This window comes from Wyeomyia smithii, chromosome 2, assembly GCF_029784165.1.
Source record: "Wyeomyia smithii strain HCP4-BCI-WySm-NY-G18 chromosome 2, ASM2978416v1, whole genome shotgun sequence".
NCBI lineage: Eukaryota > Metazoa > Arthropoda > Insecta > Diptera > Culicidae > Wyeomyia > Wyeomyia smithii.
Genome location: NC_073695.1, coordinates 243,471,933 through 243,499,123, shown reverse-complemented (window position 1 = coordinate 243,499,123; position 27,191 = coordinate 243,471,933). Strand labels below are relative to the sequence as shown.

Here is a 27,191-nt window from a genome sequence, read left to right as displayed (position 1 = left end):
GAGTCTCGGCACGGGAAAGACTGTTAGTATCAGTAGGATCGTAACGCTAGCCCCGCAATAATAAACATAAACAGAAGATCAAGTTCCGAATCGGATTGTAGCACCAAGGCTTTGCTTTGCTTTGCGTTGGTAGCTTTGTTTACTTTTGTACCTAAACAAACAGTTCGAAATTAAGAAAAAATAAAACATCAAGAATATTGGATATTTGCATTTGAACAAATTTGAGATTTTCAAATAGAGAAGTTTTTGTTACAAAAACTTTTTTTTCTCAGGGTGACCATTAGGGTGGGACAAAAAATAAATGTTAGCTCTCAGGCACTTTTCGTGTTCCTTATGGGTCCCATAACAACTGTGTAACTTTTTAGATCGATCGGTGAAACGCCCGATTTGCGCCCGATTTTTAAAGTTTCCATACGATTTTGTGTGGGAAAATCCAATTTTTCAATACTTGTTCTCTAGAGATGTCAAGTTGGCTAGTAAAAAAATATCAATACATGATATTAGTAAGAAATTTTTCTGGGAAAAACTCTTCTGAAGACCGTTAGGCGCTACGATGCTTGTCTCACGGACGGCTCACCTTTGAAAGTTTCCAGCAACACTGCTACAGCATGCTGCTATTGCGAACTTGCTTAAGTATGAGAAATAATTTCGCGTGGAATTAATTTTCAAAGCGTGATTTTTGCTCATAGTATCTTCGAGGAAGCCTCCAAGATAAATTTAACCCTTTATAAGGCAGTAGCAACTATATTGCCACCAACAAAGTTTATTTTTTTCGCTGCACTTAGAATATTGTTTTCAAATTTAACTTAACCAAAGACGTCTACAAGTGTCTTAGAATACTTCAGTTTTTTTCTAGGACTGCTAGAAGTGTACAATATTGATTTTGGGATCATTCCTATGTCAACAAACCGCGATTTTAGACCGTCTTCAGGAAATTCATTTTTAATTTGGAGAAAATCCAACAAATTGGTAAGTTTTCCACCAGGAACTTTCTATTCAGGACCTACTGTGTTAGACTATTCAGTTTTGTCGTTAAAATACATGGTGTATTGGATGACAAATTTAAATTTTTTTCCTAAATTTTTTTTCTGGATACCACTCGAAAAACCCGTTACTTTGATCTTTTCCATGCAAAATAAATGAAGTCCTACTGTTACACTCTAATAACTATAATTTTTCATTTTTTATGATTACAAAAAATCAAGTTTACAATGCAGATGCAAAAAAATGCTTCCATCGTTTTTGGGGTTAACGGGCAGTGGCAACTATATTGCCACCAATTTTTTCAATTGATTCAATAGTTGATTTTTTAACAAAGGTACATTTGTGTTGTTCCTTCTGTGAGGAATACGTTTTATTGATTCGTTTGGGGATATTTCTTCGTTTGGACTTTTTATTGATGTTTTTGTAGATTCCTTGCGTAGTTTTTACGGCCTTATAAAGAGTTAAGCGATATCATTTCTCATCAAATGGTTGAATTTGGAACAGCAGCATGCTGCAGCAATATTGCTAGTAAAATTCAATGGTGAGCCCTTCGCCAGATATTCAATCAGTCTGGGGTGAATATCTTATTTCACAAGCAATGTAGCGCCTTGCGGTCTTCAGAAGAGTTTTTCCAAGGAAAATTTCCGATAATTATCATGTATTTATATATTTTTAAGAGCCAACTGGACATCTTTATGAAAAAAGTTTTGAAAAAGTGGTTTTTCCCATTAAAAATCGTATGGAAGCTTCAAAAATCGGGCGTTTCACCGATCGATCTGAAAAGTTACACAGTTGTTATAGGACCCATAAAGAAAACGAAAAGTGCATAGGAGCGAGAAAAAAACACCATCTCTTTTTTCCCATATAACCGTGTCCCAGTCTAGTGACCATGTGGAAATGTTCAGAAGAGTTTCAATGAATAATCAATGAATTTCAGACGGTTTTCTATACGCCAGCCCTTGATAACTTTTCTCTAATTCTTGTCATTACTGACGTCGATGAGACACATGTGATTTCAGAACTTGTTAACAAGTAACATATACGGTTATGGGTATTTCCGAAATCAGGATGACCTGAAATCGACCCTAGGCGTCGTTTTGAAATCCAAGGTGGCAACACCTTGGAAAACACCTAGTGAAAAATCGGACACCTAGTGAAAAATCGGAGGGGTTGGCTGCATGAAATTTCGGTTTTCGAAAAAATTTTGGTGTCAGATAGCTTATAAATGCATGAAACGTCGAGATCTGGTATTATCTGAAAATAATCATGATTTTTATGATTTTTCGGGTTTCTCAAGCTCTAACTTCGTTTTGCGCCACCCCATTTTGAATCCAACTGACCTGAAATTTCACACAGGGTGTTTTTCGGGCAGGTAAACATTTTGTATTGGTTTTTTTTTCTAAATTTTTTGATTACTTTTTTCAAATAAAAGTGATTGGCACCCTACTACACACCCACCATATTTCATAGAACTCTGAAAGGGTGTTGCCAGCCCATCAGTCGATATCCTGATTTTTAGGTAATTGAAAGCAAGGTTGCAAGGCTTTCCGCAAAATCCGCGCCATAGAGTAGTAAAAACGCGCCAAATCCGCAAAAAACGCAAAATCCGCAAAAAACGGGAAATCCGCGCCGACTGTAACAACCCTGCATTAAGGATCAAAGAGATCCATCCGTTTGATATATTTTCCAGAAAATTTATACAATTTGCTTTTGCAGCAAATTCATACAATTTGCATTTTTAATTTCGGAGATAGATTTTTTGCAATAAAAAGTCATGATTTTTATTTAAATTTTGGCCAACAATTGGAATATGTTTGAACAACTCCAACTCTAACTGTAAGTGGGTGATCCACCCACTCACAGCCACCTCACAACCAACGACATCTGTGTCGGCGTTGGGATTCGAACTCAGGCGTCGAGCGTGGTTGGCGGAGATATTACCAACTACGCTAGGCCCCTGTTCGATCAAAAATATTGATTTTTAGTGAAAATATTTTTTTATTTCACTTGTAGGGGGATTCATCACGGATCTGTTAATGTCTAAAGAAGCATCTATTTTTACTCTAGAACTTTTCCGAAGACAGTATTGCTATAAAATGTAACGTTTACGAGAAAATGACTTTTGGCCAACTTTTTTCATTTCTGAACCACAGTGCCGGGGCTTCTTGTACAACCAGTGCTCATCATCATCGTCTCGGTCTTGAGAGCAGATGCTGATTGAGGGTTTTCCAGCCTGCTTCAGCCGGCAAGTATATTCATGACTTGACCTGCTGACTGGCAGAGGTAACAGCCAAAGCTCTGGTACTCGGCGATTTCATTCTTCCCGGGATTTCGTGGAGAGAATATCCAAATCAATCCGATTATCTTTACTTTGTGAGCACCCAGGACACAGCCCCATATTTGTACGAGGTCCCTGTTCCTTTAGTGAAAAGGGTTCGTCACCATCCACTTATATAAATAATCATAAAAGCCGAATTAGAACATGTTCTCGATGTTGCATCCGCTACCGCGTCTTACGACTTCCATAATAGTGGTTTCAATCATTCCTCACCGGTCGCGGTAAAAGCCCTTGCTATTAGGGATTGCTAACTATCTTATTTTGATATTCCGGAAAACTTTCAAGCCCCCATTTCGTATGCTGTCGATGAAGCCGCTAAAGTTCTGGGATACATCTTCAGCCCTGTTTCAAATCTTCGTATTGCGCATTATCTCGCTCTAATTTAACGTCTGCCCGGTTATTTAGACCCCACATCACAACAATGGTGTTGAAAGAGTAGAGTCAATTCCACTGTGCTTTTAGACATTTGCACTTCAAAAACTACTACCAAGCTACGAAAGTCGCTGCTTATTATTACGTTTGAATCCTTTCTTGATATGGACAGGGCATTGTTTACCACAGTTTCCTGGAGCAAAAAGTCAAAACACAGCGCAACCTCGTGCCCTACGAAACATTTAGCATTTTGTTCAAACTGATTAAAAAATTGATGAAAACGAAAATTTTTTAACTAAAATCTGATTTCAATGAAATCTGAAAAATATGATATCAATAAATCCTTTATTTGGGACTGAATCGGTAAGAAAAGTACCTAGAAAATGCTCAGTTCATCGAACTGAATCATATTGTATCTTGTCCTTTAAATCTCATTTAGAACAACGGTTTTCACAGTGGCTGTGGTTTTTTTTTTCTAGGAGAACGTCGAAAAACGACGAATCAATTGAGCTGTAAACTAGAAGTAGCAGTTCTCGCGTGATGAAATGTCGAAATAAATCAGTTCGACTTCCCACCAAGGCGTGGAACGCGTTACTAAACAGCACAACAAGCAGCGCAGACAGAGAAGAGATATTTCTAAATCCGTCGGCCTTGCGCCAGTTGCACGAACTTTCCTCCACCGATTTCCCAAATGCCGAGCATAGGGCTGATTAGTGGATTGGTGGTGTATTTTTACTTTATCAGAGTGCAGGATAGGAGCTCTCGGTGTTCAGTGCAGGCGCGACATTCGACCTTGGCCCTGTCACTTGCGCTGGGATGCATCTTTGCGCGAACTTTCTGCGGACTGTTACGCCCTAAATACGGTGCAAATTACCGTTCGACTGTTTTAAGGATGTTTTGGTCACGTTGAAGGCGGACGAGCGTTGCAATAAAGGTCGTGGACACAGGGTTTTGCCATCTTCTTGCCATACATACACACAAAAATACAGAAACGCTTGAAAAAAATCGAACAAAACTGATTGTACAGAGTATGAAAATACCTTCCAACTTTCAAACAAACATTGACCGTCATTTCAAACGTCTGTTTGCACATCTGGAAGCGAAATTAAACAACATTTACCAATCACAATCACATAATTTGATCATTTGCGGGAACACGAGCTCAATAAACATCAGCCTCCGGGTCTGCTTCGAATCTAAGAATGCAAATAAAAATTACACGCGCATTGGCGCATTAAACAAATTAAAAATGGCCTGGCAGATGGATGCGAAAGCAACGATATTTAGAGAAAGCCATGATGCTAATTCGCCAAGTTCATGGCTTGCGTTCGGGTGTGCGTAGCGATCGTATTGGTTGGCAAGGCCGATCCAGATGGCCGAAGAAGCACTAAAACGCTGCGCTGAGTTGGTGTATTACACCCGTCTCGGGCTCATGGAGACACGCGGTAATTAGATGATTTATTGCGTGATGAAATTTTCAACAGAGTGTCGGAGCATAACTGGTGCGGATATGTTCAGTGAGAGCAGCGGATTTAAAAATTAAGGATGTATGAGAACAGTGCAACAAACTACTAGTTCTACATGTAGTATGAATTTCAACACGGGATAATTTTGTGAAAATTAAACAAAATAAGATTTAATCATGAAGAAAACTTCTCGTTTCCTCTGATACTCATCTTTAGCAAATACACAAAGTCGTGGTCTACGCAGCAAAGTAGGCCATTGCGATGTATATTTTGACAGCACCAGTCAGCGTTCAACTTCAAGTCTCACTGAATGCTTCCACTAGCGAACTGCTGAAAACATTAATGCTAGGTTAAGTTGAAAAAATATGTAGTACAGAGCCTAAACTAAATGTGTCAAAAACAGTGTTTGATTTAGAAATTCGATAAAAATTTCAGTAATTCAGGTATTTGCCTCGGAATGTCTTTCCAAAACAAATGTTAGGTTTTAAAAGTTAACATGGTTGACTGGTTAGCAGTGTAGAGAATGACAGACAGTCAGTTTGCTGTCAAAATAAATTCATTCGCAGCATAGCGTCCCTCACTGAAACGCGCGTGTCGCAAATTGGTCGACTTTGTTAAATATTTGACCATCGACCGAAAATCCGGAAGCAACAGAAAAGTAAAAATGGCTGATCCTAATACTTTTTCGTCGAACGAAACCTGATGTCGCTATCCAGAACTGAGCAAGGCAGACAGGTTTGAGACCAGCGAAGGAAAAAAGTCACCTGTAGCGATTAATGACAAGACATAAAACAAGCCTAAGATGCGTTGAAATCGTCGTCAGTATGCGAAAAACAAAGTATCGGTGCTGGTGCACTCTCTTTGCTTTCCTCTTTACGATATATTTCTATTCATTAGTGTACACCACAACACGTGGTTCTCAATGTGCACAACTCGGTATATGAATTTATTCGTCTCTGTTACACAGAGGGATCAGAACTTTTTATATCCTTATTCGTTTGACTCATGAACATGATTTTTTGTCAGAAAAAGAAAGAAAATGACAGTGTATGCCCTCCTACTCTCGCTTAAACTCAACCGCTGCCGAAGTACTCCCTTCCCCCACACATTCCCTCTCACCGCACCCAACCTCTGCTGCTGTTCAGGCGACATGATATTCTCCTGTTGCTATCCTTGCTTCCCCTAACTACCGGCCTATGGAGAGACAAACGCAACGATCGAATCGCTTCTCAGAGCTGATGTAGTCTAGTCATATGTTTGTTTTCTCCCAGAAACCTTTGCACCATATCATCATTTCATTATGGGTTGAGAGGATTCAAGTTTATTCGCGGCCTGTACACTTCGTAAAGTGCACAAGTGATGAATAAACGACGATTGCATCATATTCGTTTCGTTTCCATCACTGTTTGAGACAGAGCATCGGAAGGTTTTTTTATGCTCATTATCCTACAGGCTTTGTTCCTCCTGTCAATAAACTAAATTTAAATTTATGAACGAATCTCTGATTCGTTCCTCCAATCAGCAATTGAAGCTAAATTTATCTAGGAACTCATTGGAAGATTGCTGATTTAACATCAGTGAGAATTTGTGGGGTGAGCGCAACTACACCAAAATTCTCTAAAAGTATGTAAATCGTCACAAAGAAATGTTAAAAATAGTCATCCAGTTCTGCGTGTCAAAAATCAAAAAGATTATTAGAAATATCAGCAGATCGAATATCTTAAAAGCAAGCTTGAAACATTTATGAATGCTGTTAAAATTTCACTTCAAACAAAGAGACGAGGTAATGAAGTTATTCATTAACTCCATTATTCAGCAAGCTTTTAAGCTTGAAAATGTGGCAAAAACGTGTGTTTTGTATGTCTCAATAGTTCCTTAGAACAACGTTTTCTCGTAAGATGCAACTAACAGAAGTAAAGTATAAAACACCCTATTTCAACTTGTGGAACTTTGGGATCATGCGGGTCATTCATACAAACAATTGTTTCGAAGACATTATTAAGCAAGGATGAATGCAAAAGCCGCTGAGGAATTTAGTCCTACTTTTTGCCCCTCTGGACCACCGATCAGCGGACTAAAGCCAATTTTACAAAATTGTTGCTAAGAGTTCGATTGTTGGAGTTATTTGAACGTTAGGTGTATTTTCGGCTGATCAGTCTCAGGCGACTTTTTTTTCTACTGACCGACGTTTCGACACTAATCAGTGACATCTTCAGGGGAAACTGCAGAGATTTATTAAGTATTAGTAGCTGTTTAACATATTAAAGTGGTCAAGTCGATGATTTGTGGCCATTGTGACTCACATAAACCCTGTTCGTTCCTTGTTAGAGTGCTATTTAAAGATTATCATTAACACTAATTGAGGTCTCATTCTGTGCCGAACACGCATCAGTACTGGACGTGTTTGGTGATCGGTCCGATAGAGTATAAAACAAAAGACGTGTGAACAAGTGTTGGCATTGTTTGCCTGGTCGAGTGAAATAAATCCGGGTTCAAGGTCGTTCCTTTGTGCAACTGTTTCGCATCGTGACTGCCAGCTGGTGCGTAAGCCGATTTGGCTGCTGGCTGGATTGTGCTACAGCAGTGGACGAGACACAAACGAGGAAAAAGAAGAAGCCATCAGTGTCAGCGAGTCGTATCGCTGTGTGGAGTGATCTCACACCTGGCTCGCTGCTGGTGGCTGTTTGGTGCTGCTGTATTGGTGCTGCTGGCTGTAACGGCTGCTACTTCGAACGATCGGACAACCAACCTTACTGGAAGGGAGAAATAAAAAGGTACGTGTTCTTGTCAGCGCTAGTGCGCTAGACTTAAGATGGATGTAGATCCCTCGCCTCCCGCGCCACCATCCCCGAACCCCTCTGACCCTGACCCTTCTGTTACCCCCTCCCCTGTTCATTCTTCAGTCCCCCCTCGCCCCAGGCTTTACCCAGACGGAGCCCAGGGCAGCTATACTGTTTATTTTCGGCCAAAGGCAGGACCGAAATCGAAAAAGTTGAACCTCTTGCAGATTTCTAAAGACCTGACGAAGGAGTACAAGGGCGTGACCGAAATTTCCAAGGTCCGGCCTAACAAGCTCCGTGTCGTGGTCGGTAACCTGAAAGAGGCCAACGATATAGCTTGCTCTGAGCTCTTCACACGCGAGTATCGCGTTTACATACCCGCACGAGACGTGGAGATCGACGGTGTCATAACCGATTCGAGTCTGTCCGTCGAGTGTATACTGCAAAGTGCCAAAGGGTGCTTTAAGAACAAAACGTGTCCCGAAGTAAAGGTGCTCGACTGCAAGCAATTGCGGTCAGCATCGATCATCGGTGGCAAAACAGTATACACTCCGTCAGACTCGTTTCGAGTTACGTTCGCCGGGTCTGCACTACCAAGCCACGTCTCGATCCACCGGGTTCGTCTCCCTGTGAGGCTCTACGTGCCCCGCGTCATGAACTGCCTGAATTGCAAGCAGTTAGGCCATACAGCCGCCTACTGCTGCAATAAGGCACGTTGTGGCAAGTGTGGGGAGTCTCATGCGGAAGATTCTTGCAGTGTTAACGCTGAAAAGTGTATTCACTGCGGAGAAAATCTGCATGAGCTCTCGACATGTGCGGTGTACATGCAGCGCAGGGATAAAATAAAACGGTCTCTCAAAGAGCGTTCAAAGCGTTCCTACGCTGACATGCTGAAGAAGACCGTTACCACTTCTCCCGTTACTTCGAACCCCTTCGATCTGTTGCCCTCTGAGGAAACCGATTCTGACGATTCACCAGCGGGAGCATCTTACGCCAATCCTGGGGAGTCTAGAAAGAGGAAAAGTGTTTCCTCTCCTAAACTGCCCAGAAAAGGTCCTAAGATTTCTCAAAGTGAAATGAAGGTTACAAACAAACCAAACAGTGCTGCGGAAAAACCGAAGCAAACTCCTCCTGGGCTGGCAAATTTAAAGTCCCAGAAGGAGTTCCCAGCACTGCCAGGAACATCTAAAACCCCAGTTGCTCCTTTTACACTCCCAGTTGATGAAACAAACTCTGGATTAGTGAAATTTTCTGACATTGTGGACTGGATTTTTGAAACTTTCAATGTACCCGATCCAATTAAAATTTTTCTTACAGCATTCCTCCCAACAGTTAGATCATTTTTGAAGCAGTTGACTGCCCAATGGCCTCTCCTTGCAGCGATTGTATCCTTCGATGCCTAATTCAACTGCGTATATGAAGGATTCTATCTCTGTCTTACAGTGGAATTGTAGAAGTATTTTACCAAAAATTGATTCGTTTAAAGTTTTGATAAATAAAAACAAATGCGATGCATTTTCCCTTTGTGAAACTTGGCTTACTTCAAATATTGATCTCAACTTCCATGATTTTAATATTATTCGCCTTGATCGAGACACCCCATATGGAGGAGTACTTTTAGGGATTAAAAAGTGCTATTCTTTCTATCGTATTAACCTCCCCTCGATTCCAGGCATCGAAGTTGTCGCATGTCAAATGACAATACAAGGTAAAGAGCTTTGTATTGCCTCAATATATATTCCCCCCAGAGCACAGGTTGGGCAACGGCTGCTCTTTGATTTAATAGAACTTCTTCCCTCGCCACGTTTGATTTTGGGAGACTTCAACTCTCATGGCGTGGCTTGGGGTTCCCCATACAATGATAACCGCTCCTCTTTAATCTATAACCTTTGCGATGACTTCGACATGACTATTTTAAACAACGGTGAAATGACACGTATCCCGAAACCTCCAGCGCGCCCAAGCGCTTTGGATCTATCCTTATGTTCGACGTCGCTACGGTTGGATTGCACATGGAAGGTAATCCTCGATCCTCACGGTAGCGACCATCTGCCTATTCTTATTTCAATTACTAACGGGTCAACTCGCATGCGACCAATTGACATTCCGTATGACCTCACACGAAATGTCGATTGGAAGTTATACGAGGAAATGATTTCAAAAGCGGTCGAGTCGATTCAACATCATTCACCACTTGAAGAATACAACCTCCTCGCGGGCTTGATTCTCGACGCCGCGTTGCAAGCCCAAACGAAGAAATATCCCGGCGTAACGATCAAAGAACGGCCTCCCACTCCGTGGTGGGACCAAGAGTGCTCCGATGTCTACACGCAAAGATCCGACGCGTTTAAGGCCTACCAGACGGGAGGTATACCTGGCGACTATTTACGGTATTCGGAGCTTGATACCAAGCTTAAAAGCTTGGCTAAAGCAAAGAAACGTGGATATTGGCGTCGGTTCGTGAACGAGACGTCGAGGGAGACATCGATGAGCACTCTTTGGAACACAGCCCGAAGAATGCGGAATCGCGTAACGGTCAACGAAAGCGAGGAGTCTTCAAGTAGGTGGATATTTGATTTTGCCAGGAAAGTATGTCCGGACTCTGTTCCTGAGCAAAATATTGTTCGCGATGCGTCTCCGGGCCACGACGCGATAGAATCACCTTTTACGATGGCAGAACTTTCAGTTGCCCTCCTGTCCTGTAACAATAACGCGCCTGGATTAGATAGAATCAAATTCAACTTGTTGAAGAATCTACCCGGCAATGCCAAGAGGCGCTTGTTGAACTTGTTCAATAAGTTCCTGGAGCAAAACATTGTACCGCAGGATTGGAGGCAAGTGAAGGTGATCGCCATCCAAAAACCAGGGAAACCAGCTTCTAATCACAACTCTTATAGGCCGATTGCAATGCTATCCTGTATCCGGAAATTGATGGAAAAAATGATACTCCGTCGTTTAGACCATTGGGTCGAATCAAATGGTCTACTATCAGAAACTCAATTTGGCTTCCGCCGTGCCAAAGGGACGAATGATTGTCTTGCGTTGCTTTCAACAGATATTCAGCTGGCGTATGCTCGTAAAGAACAAATGGCGTCTGCGTTCTTGGACATTAAGGGGGCTTTTGATTCCGTTTCTATTGACATTCTTTCGGGTAAACTTCACCGACAAGGATTTTCTCCAATTTTGAACAATTTTTTGCACAACTTGTTGTCCGAAAAGCACATGCAGTTTACGCATGGCGATTTGGCAACTTTTCGCATTAGCTACATGGGTCTTCCCCAGGGCTCATGTTTAAGCCCCCTTCTTTACAACTTTTATGTAAATGACATCGACGAATGTCTGGCAAATTCATGCACGATAAGACAACTTGCAGACGACAGTGTAATCTCTGTTACAGGAGCCAAAGCTGCCGATTTGCAAGGACCATTGCAAGATACCTTGGACAATTTGTCTGCTTGGGCTTCACAGCTAGGTATCGAATTCTCTCCGGAGAAGACTGAGATAGTAGTTTTTTCTAGGAAGCATGAACCTGCTCAGCTTCAAACACAATTAATGGGTAAAACGATTTCTCAGGTTTTGGTACACAAATATCTTGGTGTCTGGTTCGACTCTAAAGGCACCTGGGGTTGTCACGTGAGGTATCTGATGAAAAAATGTCAACAAAGAGTGAATTTTCTTCGTACAATAACCGGACAATGGTGGGGAGCCCATCCAGGAGACCTTATAAGGCTTTACCAAACAACGATATTGTCTGTTATTGAATACGGGTGTTTCTGCTTCCGCTCCGCAGCAAACACACATTTGATCAAACTGGAGCGAATACAATATCGTTGTTTGCGTATCGCCTTAGGTTGCATGCAGTCGACCCATACGATGAGTTTGGAGGTTTTAGCTGGAGTACTACCATTGAAAAACCGCTTCTGGAGCCTGTCTTCTCGTATTCTAATCAAATGTGAGGTCTTGAACCGTCCCGTGATTGAAAATTTTGAAAAGTTAATCGAACTTAATTCTCAAACCCGTTTTATGACATTGTATTTCAATCACATGTCCCAAAATATTAACCCTTCTTCGAATATTCCAAATCGTGTCGACTTATCAAATACTTCTGATTCTACTGTGTTTTTCGATACATCCATGATAGAAGAAACTCGTGGAATCCCGGATCATTTACGCGTGCAGCAGATCCCTAAAATTTTTTCCAATAAATATCGAAACATCAACTGCGACAATATGTACTACACTGACGGATCACTTCTTGATGGGTCCACTGGCTTCGGTATCTTCAATAACAATTTAACCGTCTCCCATAAGCTCGATAATCCTGCTTCTGTTTACGTCGCAGAATTAGCTGCAATTCAGTACACCCTAGGGATTATCGAAAAAATGCCCACGGACCATTATTTCATCTTTACGGACAGTCTCAGTTCCATTGAGGCTCTCCGATCGATGAAAGATGTTAAGCACTCTCCGTATTTCCTGGGGAAAATACGGGAACATCTGAGTGCTTTATCCGAAAAATCTACTCAGATTACCTTAGCGTGGGTCCCTTCTCACTGCTCGATACCGGGTAATGAGAAAGCGGACTCTTTGGCTAAGGTGGGCGCAACAAACGGTGATATTTATGAAAGACCAATTGCCTTTAATGAATTTTTCGCACTTGTACGTCAGAATACGATCATCAGTTGGCAAAATGCTTGGACCAGAGGGGAATTGGGAAGGTGGTTACATTCCATAATCCCCAAAGTATCGACGAACCCGTGGTTCAAGGGGTTGGATGTAGGTCGGGATTTCATTTGCGTGATGTCCCGGCTTATGTCCAATCACTATAGATTTGACGCGCTCCTCCGTCGTGTTGGGCTCGGGGAAAGTGGTATCTGTGCCTGTGGTGAAGGTTATCACGACATAGAGCATGTGGTTTGGTCATGCCCTGTACACCGTGACGCCAGGTCTAAACTAATAGCTTCCCTGCAGGCCGAGGGTAGACAGCCGGCTGTTCCTGTTCGTGATGTCTTGGCGAGCCGTGACCTATCCTACATGTCCCTTATATACGTTTTCCTGAAATCCATCCACGCCCCAGTCTAGTCCCGTTCCCCTCCGTCTACACCCAACAAAACGACAAGAACACGTTTGAACCTTAAGCACAAAACCAGCAACCAGACCCCGCACAATAGAACCAGGACCCAAGGACTACGAGCCTCTGTCCCAACTCACGACATCGTGGCTCAGCAGAACGAATCCATACATGCCATTCGACGATTATCAGACGACCATTGAACAACAAAACACTGATTGGAAATCCCATGCTAGTTTTAAGTTAGACTTAATTTCAGCTCGTAGTCGGCAGCGAGGATAAAAAATTTGCTTTAGTTTTTAAGTCATCAGATATAATTGGCGCCGTTAAACATTAAATTGTATTTGTGCCGTGTCAAATAAATGTTATGTGAAGAAAAAAAAAAAAAAAACACTAATTGAGGCGATTTTGGGTGCATTCTTAACGATTTTTTTCTTACCTTTTATTAATGAACTTCGCATTGAATCTTTTTTTTATTTTTGTTCATTACTCTCACGTCTCGGGAATTCCCAAGAAATGAGATTTTTCATTTCCGTTTCCCGTGAAATCAATTTTGCCAATCCTAATTAAAAAACCATTTTAACGGGTGACAATTAAAAATTTTTGATTTTTTTTTTCAAATGAAGTTTTAAAAATAAAAAAATAAGTTGCCTGAAACTCTCCAGAACGAACCACAGTGAGCAACAATTGAGGGAAAATCTAAGATAACTTTTTCTTGTACTCTACACCCAGCAGTATAAAAAACTTCAAAAAACATACTTCAATAATTAATATCTCGATAGTTTCTTAATTCCTTGACAGATTTTCGATCTTTGGGTAACAATGAACTCGGAATAAATTTCAGTTTATGGGTAACATATGAACCTAAAAAAACAAGATATCAGAGAAAGTTCTACGCGTTGCGAAAATGTACTTTTTGACACACACCCCAAAAATCCGGAACATTTCCAGTGTCTGACTGGGTTAGTTTTCCGGTAAAATGAAACCGGTTTCGCCAAAAATTCTTTTATTTTTCGTGAAGTTCTGATCATTTGGAAATTGACAAAATTTTGCCTGTCTCGATCACTTTGTTCACCCCCTGTACATTCATTATGAACGAATCAAAATATCGATCATTTGAGAAAAGGGCCATCCACATACCACGTGAACAGTTTTTTAACGATTCGATTTCAAAATGGTTTCTTGTGAACTTTGATTTTGTGTCGGATTAGCAGTCTTAACAAAAACAGCGCTGATCTCTATGGGGTCATCGCCAACGTTCCGATCTGGTTGGTTGGGAACTTCATCAGGGTTTTTTTTTTAAATTTATTCCATTACATAAAAACATAGAGAATCGGACAGCAGTTTGTCCAGTGTAGTTACGTGTAACTGGTGCCCGTACATACGACAACGAACCAGTCACACGTAAATACACGGGACAAACTGCTGTCCAATGGCCACCAAAACGAAGACCACGAAATCCAACAACTCCAGAGAAACACAGCAATGATCGATCGCTACTTCCGGTACAACCACCGCTTCGACCTTAACACGCCAGCTATCCTGAACAGTGCCTACAAATCACAATCTCTGCAAGTGTTGGAGATGCTCCACATCGCAACACCAACAACCAAAGCTGTGCGTACGCAGATCTCCTACTCTCAATGAAAGATCGACGAAGAGCGATAAGGAGCGATAAGGTCAAAACATAGTAGAACCGAATACATAACTCCACAACCCCCTCATCGTACACCATCTTTTTCGGGACACAGTTTAACCCAAATAGCAGCCGCTAATTAGCACAAATAAACAATTAAGTGAAGTGTAGGTAAAAATAATGAGGATAGAGCTGAAACAGATGTTGTCAGATGCAGTGCAATTTCCCCCTTTCGAACCAGACTTCTACGCATAGGATATTTTCTGTGACGGTACAAGCTGATTAGTGTCAGGTGAGTTTTCTGTTTTGTTGTTAGCTAGATGTAGTTCATGTCAGATTTTCTATGTTTTTATGCAACGGAATAAATTTCAAAACAGGCCCTGATGAAGATCCCAACCAACCGGATCGAATACCACAAAAGATCAAAATGATGGTCGCAGTGGTCCAAATCTTACAAAAAAAAATAAGAGGTTGTATCCAAGACACGACCGCATAACTGGCGTAAAACTACGCACACTATTAACAAATGTATTGTTGTAAGTGTTTCATTAATGAGTCATAAAGTCTACTATTGCTAGCTTTGTGCTGCCTCAACAGTTGGGGAATAAAGACAATAAAAAACACGAGCTGTCAAAGCTGTTTTACATTCAGTAAATTAGACGGTCGCCACAGATTTTAATTGTTAGTATCTAGCACAGATTGCTCGCTTGAGTTGTCAAAAAAATATTAACCTTCAAATATTTGTTTATTTGCCTTAAAAACGGTATTTTTCTGCTGAAAATTGGATTTGCTGATGGCAACTTTTATGCTTCCTCAGTAATGGGCAAAATGGGTTGCTTCGAAATAGGCCACGCCTTTTTGTTCAGTTTTACTATTCTCTAATGTTCTCTAGACGAATTATTCCACAATTCGCATTTGATTTTTCTTTCCAACGAATAAACACCGATGGTGCTCTCACACGCGCAACGATTTTAACCCGTATCGTGTTGCGGTTTTTAACATCAAGCGATTACGTTTACTCGCTTTTGCGTGTTACATCATGTTGTAACTGAGCAGCTGGGAGACGACGAAATCTGTTTATGCTGATTGATTGAATCGAATTCAATTTATTCTTGTAAATTCAAATTAATCACCTTTGTTAGGGCGTTCTAACAGAACAGGGCAGTTTCTTGTTCAACATCGGTTATGCTGATCGCAGCCTTTGTGCTGCTGTTCGAAATTGGATTTGCTGATGGCAATCTACCCAAACAGTGGGGGAATAATGGTAGTCTGGCGACACACGCTGAGAAGAATTGCGCTGTTCTTGAGACATGGTGACCAACAACAGGGCAAGTGATTTGTTTAGTTAAATGGCAGCCACAGGCGCAACCCGCTGCAATCCACTGTTACTGCTGAGTGCTGATATCTGCTGCTACTGCTATCAACGTTGTGGATGGTTCAGCCAGCTCACCTTTTGACTAATGAATGTAGCTGATTTTACCAGAAACAATCTTTTATGGCCGAAAATTGCTACGAAATAGGCCACGCCTTTCTGTTCAGTTCTACCATTCTCCAATGTTCTTTAAACGAATTATTCCACAATTCGCATTTCATTTTTGTATACAGCGAATAAATACCGATGGTGCTCTCACACACGCAACGATTTTAACCCATATCGTGTAGCGGTTTGTAACATCAGGCGATTTCGTTTACCCGCTGTTGCGTGTTGCATCATATTGCAACTGAACAAATGCTGCTCATGTTGATTGATTGAATCGACTTCATTTTATTCCTGTAAAATCGAATAAATCACCTTTGTTCTGGCGTTCTAACAGAACAGGGCAGTTTGTTGTTCAAAATCGGTTATGCTGATCGCAGCCTTTGTGCTACCCCAACAGTGGGGGGTTTATTAGGTAAATAAATAAAGTAAATTTTTTGATCGCGACAGAATGTGATTGCTAGGATCCTGCACAGAATGCTTGTGTTATTGCCAAAAAATTATTAACCTTCAATTACTTGTGTGTTCATTTTGCTGTTCAAAATCTGTAAAAACTGTTTTCGCATTCTGTAAATAAGACGGCCGCGACAGATTGTGTTTTCTTGGATTCAGCACAGAATCCGTTGTTGCCAAGATGAAGCAAAACTTTATTACGGGAAGAAGGCCGAAGCCCTTAACTGACAAATCCAGACGTTTGGTGCTACCTCGCTGCTGCTTAGATATGTGATTTGTTTTCTTTACTGGCGCAACCCGCTGCTGCTCCTTCGCAATTCGCTACGCTGCGGCTAACTAGTTATACTATTCTGTCGACCTTTTTAGGGAAAGTCAGCAAGCGACCAATCAGAGTACGTAGCTTTCGTTTCAACAAGGCTGGACAATTTTCAATAGTACAATAGTTCGCAAAAACAATCAACACTTTCCTACATTTGGGTGCATGCGTGTATAGTTTTCCAATCAATTGCTGCAAAAATCAAGGAAATCGGTTGAAAACAAACCGATTTATAAACATTTAAAAAGGGACATTTTTCGTCCCCTTTTCGTTAATAGTTTTCCTATTTACATCCCTATGTGGTAGGCTGAAGAAAAACGTAGTTCTCGTGAACTTTATGCCAAAACTGTTGTGCAATTCATAGCAAACTGTACAACCCGCTTGCACAAGGCTCCTTGTTTCGGCGCCATTTTGAACAGAACTGGGCATGCATAAACAAAACAAAAAATACTGGCATAAAGTTCTCTATGCACGCATTGTGGAGTACGAAAGCCACAAAAAATCCAATTTTTAACTGTCACTTGTCGGCCTTTTGTTTTAATTAATTCTTATTTGACTTTTCAACAAATCTTAGCGTAATTTAATTTTTTTTTTTCTTTTTTTTCCTAGTGATTTTCTGTATAAGTTGATATTTATTATAATCCATTGGCGTAGCCCAGAAGGGGATGGGGGGGGGGGGTGTATAAAGTTGAAAATGCATGCTGTTTCTATTAGTCAAAACAGTGAAACTTCGATTGCTTTGAGGCACAACTTCCGATAGTCCGAATGCAAAGCCTAATTTTATCGCCAAGACCAGACCAGAAACTTACATAAGTCCCCGTAAAGCAAAGCAGAGCCTTGGTGCTACATTCTGATTCGGAACTCGACCTTCTGTTTTATTATACACAAACTTCGCAGCCAACTGTAAAGTATACAGGATAATTGCGGGGCTAGCGCTACGATCCTACTGACACTAACAGTCTCTCCCGAGCCGAGACTCGAACCTACGACGACTGGCTTGTTAGGCCAGCATCGTACCGCGCGACCAGCTGGGAGGTGTCATAAGTCCCCGTACATGAGCCAAAAATAACGTCCGACAGAAGTAAAGCCTTTTTCTAGTTCGATTTTATGAAACAAATTCTACTTAAACCTAACCAACTGAAACCTCGGATAAAAACTATTCTCTTTTGTCAAATTTTCCCACTGTTTGACTGCTTAGCCTTCCATTCTTTTTTAGCTAAAATCGCACCAAGCACCTGGCTTTCTCGGGTAGCTGGGCTGGGAGGGGGACTTTATTAACGATAAATGGACGTGTACACAACGAAACAAGGGCGGGATATCAGCGGTATATCAAGCATTAAACGACAATTCGAATGTTGGTCTCTAAAGAACCATTGACTGAATTACGCAACGGGTTATTTAGACAGTTCGTGCGTTGCACAGTAAGCGGTATCATCAATAATAGCAGGAAAATACTTAATCTTTTACGACGTTCTTTTTTTCTCTCTCTTTAATATTCTTCCGAGTTCATATCCCTACTACAACGCAACCCGTTTTGAGAGCACTGTTTTTCCAATCCCGTTTTGCTGCATGATAATCATTGATTTGAGTTACACTCTCCCTCCATCTGCCTATCTCATTAAAATTCTCAAAATTCTTTTTTCTGTCAAACCCCCTTCCCCCCAGAATAAAATCTTCACTACGCTACTAATATCATCTTTTTCAGACTAATCTTAGCGAAAATTGTCATCACTTTTTGTTCCTTCCTGTTTTTTTATGGAGCCCCATCATTACACCACCATACCAAGAGAAGCTCGCACAGAGCACACCTTGGTATGGACTCCTTATTTGTAACAGACAGAAATGAAGCTTTACCTTGGAAATATTCAATATGCTCTCTTCAAGGTAATGAGGAATCCAACAATAGTCCCAAATACTGGATACATTTTCAATGGATTCAGGATTGGTCTATGACAAGTTCAGGAAAGTAAATTAGTAAGAAAATATTTTACTAGAATTTGCAAATCACCTGTAACGTTTGAGATCACAGCTGACACAGCTTGAATAGGGTAAAATAGGGCTGTATCATCCGCAACTAATCTTGGTATTCCTTTAAGGGCAAATTACGGATGTCATTTATATAGAAAAGAAATAGAAAAGGTCCAATATTGCTCCTTTGGGGAACTCCTATTCTTTATAACGCGCCTCTTTTATAGCATCAAATTGATCCACTCAAAGAGCTTCCTATTATTTTATTAGCTAATCCACATAGTCCATAACTTTATTAGTTTTTCAAGCGAGTGTCATTGTTTAAGGTGTCAAAAGCCTTTAATCCATTTTACCTAACAAAAAATCATAGATCAGTTGTGGCAGTAGAAGTCCCACATCCATTCCGGAATCTGAACTAACACCGGAAATTTAATTTATTTAAAAAATTACAAATCTATTAATTATTAGTCTTTCAAATTCAATACTGACAACGTTGAAATAGGTTGGCAGTTACATGGTTTAGGCGCCTGACGGGAACGACTCTTGCTAAGCTTAAACCGTCGGAATATTCTCCATTCCTCAGCATGTATTTGAAAATTTTCACTGAAAATATTCGACAATACATAAAAATTGTTCTGTATGATAAATGCTGGAAGAATATCAGGCCCACAACTTTTATGAGCTCTTTTATAAGTGAATTTTTGGGTTTTATAAATATGGTTTGAATCACGGGAGTTACAGTGCTTAAAAAAAATGCTTTCAGTTAGCTGCTCTCAAACGCTAGAAAAGTAATCATTGAAAGTGATTCTGGAATAATTTTCTTTTTTGATACTTCTTGAGCTTTGCAATGATTTGGAGCAAAAAGTTGATCTTTTTTAAGTTTTGCTGGTCTATAAAAGCTCTTGCCAGCGACGAATTCAGTTTAAGACCATTTTTATTTTTTTGGATTCTAGAGAAGAAACAAACCTGAGAATTAGATCTTGAGGATTGCTATAAAAGCTTTTGAGGATACCAGCAAATTTTAAATTATTTTCAGAAATTTTAAGAAAAAAATTGTAGTCAAACCTTTTAAACGTGTGAGTATTGATGTTATAATACTTTAGGTAATCGTTTCAAAATCCAAAACCAATGTAAAAAAAATTGTTTAACCTTTCTTTTTTCTCAGAATCTCAACATATTTATTTACATCATTTTTTTACATGTTGTTAGAATTGTGTACGAAAAAATAATATCAAGTACGACAGAATGTTGTTAAATGTTATAAAACATTCAGGTATTATTAGGTTATTATGTCTCTCAAAGAATACAAGATGTCGTGAATAATAAATTTAGAAAGAACAATATTTAGCAAGAAGAAAGATGATGGATAAAATATAAGCACTATTTCGGCGAAGAACATTGAAACTAGTTGCGTCTCATTCGAAAGCATGTGAAACTCGAACAAAGTTTCGATAACAGCATACTGTGTTGAAAAATATCCTAATTTCTGTCTGTTTTCCTCCCGACGGAAGTCTTCTTTCTCGCAGAAAACCAACCATCAGCAAGGTGTAAAAACCCGCATTTATTACCGTACAAAATATTGTCAAACGCGCAAGTTTTGCGCAAAATACACGAGCAGCACACGAAACTATTTAAACCGGCACGTTACTCATCGTCTACGCCTACTGTACTGTACCGGCGGCTGAGGAAGAGCAGCAAAAAAAAAATATCATCCCACTAGAAGTCACTGACTGACAGATTATCCCCATTTCGCCGATCCCAAGCCGGGTGTCGTGTCTTGCCGGTTTATGGGGCAGTTAGCACTAATGGAGACGGATGGTGTTTAGTAAAAATAACTATTTTCCTGCATTTTAAATCTCGCACACTAAACTTGGCCACGCGCCAGCTAGGTGAAAAAATTACAACGTCACTCCGTAAGCTCGACTAGGTTATGGCAAAACAACAGAGCGAAAGAGCACACTTTTCTTCTGTCGTCACTAGATCCAATTCATACAGTATCAGCTTACACCTGGTACACAAAACTTTTGCACTGAAACGGAGTTCTAATCCCAATCACGGGAGCTCCTGCCGGTGACGCTAGCTGTCGCGAACTGCTCGGGCACGCTTTGAGCTGATCCGTCCGAACCCGGCTCGACTGGCAGAGAATCCTTCCGCTGGAGTCGAGTGCAGAAAATCTGCCAGCCGTCAGCAGCGTCATCAAAGCAGGCGCACGCCGCTCCGATGCGATGCAGTGTTTAGATACATGTTCGCAAAGCAGGCGAGATATGTTTTTATTTTATCCAAACTGTCTAATGGCTTACCGCTGTGCCAATTTGCTCGATCCCCCTCCTCCATTGGAGACGGAATCGGGTCCAATTATGAGACAACTTTCAAAATCGACGGCACCGTGGTGCCGCAAAGTGTAGGTTTATTAAATCGAAATTAATCTCCCAGTCAAAAATGTGTTCGAAGTCAGACTTAGGGGAACGCAGTGTACATTAATCTATTTTTGCTCGCTGAAACCGTCTCAAGCGAGCCACGAGGTTTGCCGATGAGCTCAAACTCCAATTTCGTACATGAAATAAACATCTTAAAAGGGTTGAAGTTGTTCCTGTTTAACTTTCTGAAACAGTTTACCCTATAAACATCCAATCGAAGACAACCCTTTGCAGTGAACCGCCCGTCTCCAGACGACAGTAAATCCCGTTGACGTCAACCGCCTTCGACCACCTTCTCGATCAACTGCGCCACGGAACATCCAGCAGTGAACAATTCAATGATTGCTATTTATTTTTGCTACAAATTTGGAACCGTCTGAAACGATCAGTGGAAATATAAAAACATCGCTTCGTTGTAATAAAAATAAATCGTGCGTCTAACTTTAAGCGATTTTTTAAAGTTTTTTTTTTTCTTTATCCAAAACCGATCTAGCTTTTTTTAAATTTGTTGGTATTAACTAATGTAACTCTGTCGAAGCCTTTCACTGACCAATATTTTTCATAAAATGGTAATCATGATTCTCGAAATATTCATATCTATTTGCTGGTATTTGACAATTTTCGTCAGTTTTCCTGCAACTGAAAATCGCCATCTTTGATTTCAAAATAGTGTTTGAGGCCGAATTACAGCCTCAAAAGACGCCATCTTAAATTTCAAAATGGCCTTTGGGATCGATTTCCAGTCTTTTGGATGATGCTCGACCATGTTGGACTTCCAACCAGGAATCCCCAACTTGGATCACCCTGTCTCCGGCATGATGTTTTGACCAATTAAACTACGGGGGACGGTTGTACTGGTCAATACACCATTCCGGAGACAGGGAGATTGCGGGTTCGAGTCCTGTCGGGATGCGGTATATTTTTCCAAATCTGTATCATATTTCCAGTCCGCTTATTTTTCGCTCTCCCTCCTGCTCATACTGTCTACTTAATGAAGTTCCAAATACAATTATCATAAAATAAAATACGCCATCAAAACTGTTGATGCCAGTTGGTTTGTATTACTATTTTGCACTTCTGAGCCGAATTTGAAAATCATCATTGGGCTAATTTTTGAGGTTACGCCCTTTTCAAGTTTTGGGGACTATATCTCATACAAAAAAAAAAAGGATTAACGCTGCCAAAATGAACGTAAATCATAGTAGGTTTTGTTTTGCAAGCAGCATATGCCCATTGACGACTCATTTAGAAGATTTAAGCTGAATTTGGACCATCGGAAAAGGTCTAGATCGGATCGGAGGTCGGATCGGTCTAGATTAGATAACCTGAACCAAAACCATCATTTGACAACTCAGTTGACACTCTTATTCTCAAACTAGATCAATGAAAAACTTCAAATCTCTTACGAATGCTTACGAAGGGGGAGAGGGAGAATCAAGAAAGTCTTACATAAGATTGAAACATTTTAAACTTACAAAACTAAAAAAAAAATTAGTTGAACTATTTCGAGCAGAGATCTCAACAGTAGGTTGTCCCAAAAAAATCGATGTTGAAAAAGGCAAGGTGCTCAACTCTAAATTGAAAGATAATGTTATTTATAGCATTTTTGTAGAACATTTCGACTTTCTAAAAAAATGTTTCCAGGTTGCCCAAACGTGATTTATGAAAAAATGACTTTTTTCAGCTACAAACCCACTCTTTTGCACTTTTTTCATTTCTGTTCGATTTATAAATTTTTCCATATATTTTTTTATTTTCGTGGGGTTGTTTTTGAATATTTTGCATGGTTTGGTTCAGCATTACATTCAGTTTTATGACTCCCAGAGCCTAATCAACATCACAAAAAAATAATTTTTCTAATAATTTTTAGATAAAACCCTACAAAACACAAATAAAAAAAATTGTGATCAAGAACTGAAATTTTCATTTCGAAGCGGGATTTACGACGAAAGTTTACATGCAAAAAGATACTTGATATCTTATCGGGGAGCTGAGATATTGGCATTTTTCTATGTGATGGAAAACTATGCATTTTAACAAATATGTTGAATAACTGTTTTATTTTGGGAGATAAAAAATAACAATGTTTAGAAAACAAATGCATTTTCAGATGGCTGATAACTTAGTAGAAGGTTTATAAATTCGAAAAAATTTGTGAAAAAAGTTAGAACGGAAATTGTGATTTTTAGTGCCTTCTACTAGAAAACTCAATGGTGCTCGTAATATATAAGAGATAGAAACAAGATGTCTATTTTGATTAAAAAGTAAATTTTTTATCTCACTCATAGGTGGATTGATCACCCATCTTTCTACATTAAAAGATGCATTTTTAAATATCCTGAAACTCCTCCGAACATACCTTATGGCTATAATCATCATTTGAATCATTATTCAGGAAATTATACGCACAAACGGTAAAATAAAATACTGTGCAATGGAGATATTGAGCTTTAGTGGCATTCTTGACAAAATGCATAGTTTTCCATCACATGTAAAAACGCCAATATCTCAGCCCCCCGATAAGATATCAAGAATCTTTTTTCATGTAAATTTTCGTCTTGCAGAAAAAAATTCAGTTCTTGATCAAAAAAAAAATTTATATGTGTTTTGAAGGGTTTATCTGAAAATTATAAGAAAAATTCACTTTTTGTGATGTTCAATGAGCTCTGTGAGTCAAATAATTGAGTGCGATGCTGAACCAAACCATGCAAAATATTCGAAAACAATCCCACAAAAATAAAAAAATATATGGAAAAATTTAGGAATCGAACAGAGTTGAAAAAAGTGCAAAAGAGTGGGTTTGTAGCTGAAATAGTAGGAGGGTGGTATCCAAGACACGTCCGCATAGTTGACGTAGGACTACAATAGTTTTATATTTGCTTTTGAAGCTCTGTTTGAGTTTGAGTTCATTTTACTGTTTTCTTGATTTATTTTAACCAATTCAAGCTCAACATCCTCCAAAATATGAATATGTCCCGGCAATATAGTGTATAGGCAATATTGGCAAAGCAGTACTATGTTTATAATTACTCGGGTAATAATATCAAGTATCTAGGTCGTCAGCCTAAATTCATCAAGCAACATCTCAAATGACTTAGAACTAAAACTAGTTCATTGGGTCTGTATTTTGACTATTTATTTGCAGCACTCTCTTTTAGAAGAAAAATTATTCTCTTTAACATTGATGACTATCTTTCATTCTAATACAGTAAATTTTCCCTAATACGGGAAAAGGCAACCTTCTATAAAATAATAAATTGAGTACGATTTAGTAGAAATTGAACTTCCTTTTATATCTATTTTATTATATATTGTGAAAGATGGCGGCAAAGATGTCACTTTTTTTCCTGCAGTTACAAGCTCATAGAAAAAATATCGATAACGAACTACAGTTTTTAGTAGAAAATGTATATTCACAGAAAATTTAAAATTGAAAGAGAATTTTATGAACATATTAACATTCAATTCAGGTCAATTTAAACATTTTATCAGTATACAGAATCAATCAGAAAAAAATTTAATCAGTTTCAAGATACCAAAGAACAACGAAGATACCATATTTGAAAGTCATATGTCTGTTATCTTCAAAAATAAACAGGGCTAGAGTGATACACAGCATTAGCCTCAGCAATTAATATTGTTCAATTACAAGTAAGGTTATGGGAAGTAATATTTTCTTGTTGATGCTAATGCAGAACAAAAAAATTTAATTGAAAAATACCCTATATTTAGTTTTTTAATAAATCTGAGAAAAACAGAGTGTAGAGTTAAAAAAAAAACAAAACAAATTTATATACCCTGCTATCTGCCTCTATCGACACGTACAGAATTTTGTTGTCCCCGGCGGCACAACGTATTTTGCGGCACCCGAATAATCATATTAAATTCTAATATTTGCTACTATAAGAAACATAAAGAATAAGATGACAATTTAAACGGCAATTTGATTATGTTCCAGATCGCAAAACGATACCTACGCAATAACCCAACACGCCTCACTGTGCGTCGACAGCGGTAATGTAGTCTTCACTTGACTTCGCTGCACACAAATGAATGTCGAGTTCGTCTGCACTGATAGACGACGAGTGATCAGCACTCTATTCATACATTACTCGGTGCGGTACTGTTTTAATAACATTCTTACAGCAGAACGTAAAACTGTCTGATAGTGGAAGTGGTTACGAACTTTCCAAAAAAGCTTCACTTTCAAGACATCAAAATAGTCTAGGCTCATTGAAGTAAACATTAGTTGAAGTATTGGGATGGGAAGATTCTGTCAAATCTTTTTTATGACACTGCTATACAGGATATTAGAGCAGGCAGTTGGTGTCCACTCATGAAGTCTGTGCCAGGCGCGCTCGCATGTGATTGGTACATTGTTCGTGAAAATTCGACCTTGAAACTTTTATGAAATTTTCACTGTTTAACTATAAAATGATAATGATAACTGAAGAATCAAAAAATTGTCCATCATTTTATCAATCCAACGACATATTGATTATTGTGATCCATCGTGTGGTTACATCAGTATTAACGTTTGAAATCTTTCATTCCGACGTTACACCTTGGTTTTAGTTTCCACAGTATGTATCTCGATATAGTGCGGTTAGCCGTAGTCCTACGTCAAAAAGTAGTTTTTTCATAAATCACGTTTGGGCAACCTGAAAACAATTTTTTAGAAAGTCGAAATGTTCTACAAAAATGCTATAAATAACATTATCTTTCAATTTAGGGCTGAGCACCTTGACTTTTTCAACATCGATTTTTTTTTGGGACAGCCTACTTAACAGTTAAACCTTGGAAAAGCGTGAATTCACATTAGCTGAATAATTACGTACTTCAGTTCGTATACGGATAGTGCAAAATCTCACTAAACCTTATTATGGTGGAGAGGGGGTCAAAAATTTCGAAAAAAAGTGCTTACGTAATTTGTGTATGACGTCTTATAAATGAAATTTTTTCATTGCCCCGAATCCATAAAATTTCATGATTCCTCATTCTCTATAAAGCTTTTTGCGTCTTTAATGTGCAAATTGTGAGCAAATTTATTGAACTTAAACCTCATATTTTAATCTTTTCCAAGATATTGGAGATTTAGAGCACATCAACTCATAACTTCGGATTATTTGTAAATTTTGGAACGGATTTTTGTGGCCCTTCATACTTCAAAACCATACGAATTACAAATTTGTATGGTTTATTCACGTATGCTTAGCACATAATATTGATAGGTTAACTTCAAATATAGACATTAGGGTGACAATGACTGTATGGAAAAAATTTCATCATCGAATTTCAAAAACCGATGATGTAAATTTATGTTTATTGGCCCAAAAAAACCTGTGCGAAATTACTGCACAATCGGACATGACATGGGTGCTTCAAAGCGCTCAAAGCTGTGATTTTCTGACCCTTGGAAATCTAACTCTACTTGGTAGATTTGCTAGGCTCAAAAATAAGGGCATTGAGCGCTGTGAGGCACCCCTTGATTGAACTGAAATCCCGCACATTGAATTTTTTCGAGCCAATAAACAAAATGTACATGGTCGATTTTTAAAATTTGACATAATCCATTTCGCTGCTACCCTAACAAACATAGACGTAGTATATGAGGACTAATCATTCTAATAATAATTCTTAGAGACACCATCTGATGTGAACAGTTTCAACGGTACATTTTGCGTATAATTGAATCATGTTCGATGCCATTGTTGTTGTATAATGTTTCCATAGTTTTTGAATATAAATGGGAATTGAGGTACCAAATGATGGACCCAAACCCAAAAAGTTTTTCGATGGTCCCCAAACAGCTCAAATCTCCTTATGGTGGAAAAATCACAGGAGGGTTGTGTGCAAAGCCACGACCGCAAGGATGAAGTAGAATACTTTTACAAGAAAGAAAATCCGGCTGCT

The 27,191-nt window shown here is 39.3% G+C and overlaps 1 protein-coding gene across 3 annotated transcripts in view; it reads right to left on the bottom strand.

The window, feature by feature from the left end:
- LOC129721845 (centromere protein F-like) overlaps positions 1-20,978 on the bottom strand; it is a 75,327-nt gene extending 54,349 nt beyond the window's left edge. For all 3 annotated transcript variants that reach the window (XM_055674899.1, XM_055674900.1, XM_055674901.1), the window contains exon 1: positions 20,868-20,978. The gene's annotated coding sequence lies outside the window, so the exon portion shown is untranslated. The remainder of the gene's footprint in view (positions 1-20,867) is intronic.
- Between the last annotated feature and the right edge of the window lie 6,213 nt (positions 20,979-27,191).